At 37.9% G+C, this 1,225-nt stretch overlaps 1 long non-coding RNA gene across 1 annotated transcript; it reads right to left on the bottom strand.

The window, feature by feature from the left end:
- Positions 1-226: 226 nt before the first annotated feature.
- On the bottom strand, positions 227-910 carry LOC127864786 (uncharacterized). The gene is made up of 2 exons (XR_008042283.1): positions 666-910; positions 227-503 (listed from the first exon to the last, which is right to left on the bottom strand). It is a non-coding gene; the product is annotated as an uncharacterized LOC127864786 (long non-coding RNA).
- Between the last annotated feature and the right edge of the window lie 315 nt (positions 911-1,225).

The raw sequence follows: 1,225 nt of genomic DNA, 5'->3' as shown, positions 1-1,225 counted from the left end.
ATAGCGCACACCAACACACCCATACGTTTGAGAATTATAATCATATAATACTTTTTATTATGCGGCTTATATATATATATCTTTGTTTTGAGCAATTATCGATGTTAGGTCTTCAGACCACCTTTACTCTGATGTGTTAATGGGTTATACGTATTTGTATAAAGATGAGATAAATTTTAACAAGGGACAAAATTGTCACAAAACCAGGTTTTAATTGTGAAAAAAAAATCTGATAAAGGGAGAAAACTCAAACTGAACTTTTGAAATGACCAAAAAAAATTAACCCCCTTTGTAAGTTTTTTTTTTTTTTTAAATCTATTTTTAGTCGTGGCGACCTTGACATTGGAGATATTGACGTGAATCTTTCGTGGGACACACCGTCCCATGATGGTGAACAAATGTGCCAAATGATTTTAAAATCTCACAATGAATGACATAGTTATGGCCAGGACAAGCTCATTTATGGCCATTTTTGACCTTTGAACTCAAAGTGTGACCTTGACCTTGGAGATATCGACGTAATTATTTCGCGCGACACACCGTCCAATGATGGTGAACAAATGTGCCAAATGATTTTAAAATCTGACGATGAACGACATAGTTATGGCTCGGACAAGCTCATTTATGGCCATTTTTGACCTTTGAACTCAAAGTGTGACCTTGACCTTGGAGATATCGACGTAATTATTTCGCGCGACACACCGTCCAATGATGGTGAACAAATGTGCCAAATGATTTTAAAATCTGACAATGAACGAAATAGTTATGGCCCGGACAAGCTTATTCCGCCAGCCCGCCAGCCCGCCAGCCAGCCAGCCAGCCCGCCAGCCAGCCAGCCCGCCAGCCAGCCAGCCCGCCCGCATTCGCCAATCTAATAACCAGTTTTTTCCTTCGGAAAACCTGGTTAAAAATATTTTCTAATTGTACTAGATAGTATGTAGTTGAATTATTATTATGGTTGTTATAATGTTTATTCAAGAAGTATTTATCAATTTATTGACTTAACACATACTGTAATAATGTTATAACCGTCCCGAATGTAAAATATAAAGTCAACTGCTCGATATTCTCCACCATACACATAACATAGGAAAAGAAGGTTGTCACGTTCCGCCTCGTTCTTAGATTCGACTCGATCGTCACGTGATATCTAAAAATAGCAACAGTGTTCGTATTGTGAAACTGGTCTATTGTGGACAGTATTGAATCGATAACAATAATGTGG

The sequence above is a fragment of the Dreissena polymorpha genome, chromosome 1 (assembly GCF_020536995.1).
Source record: "Dreissena polymorpha isolate Duluth1 chromosome 1, UMN_Dpol_1.0, whole genome shotgun sequence".
Lineage (NCBI taxonomy): Eukaryota > Metazoa > Mollusca > Bivalvia > Myida > Dreissenidae > Dreissena > Dreissena polymorpha.
Note: the sequence above shows the minus strand (reverse complement) of the source record. Positions and strands in the feature narration are given on the sequence as shown.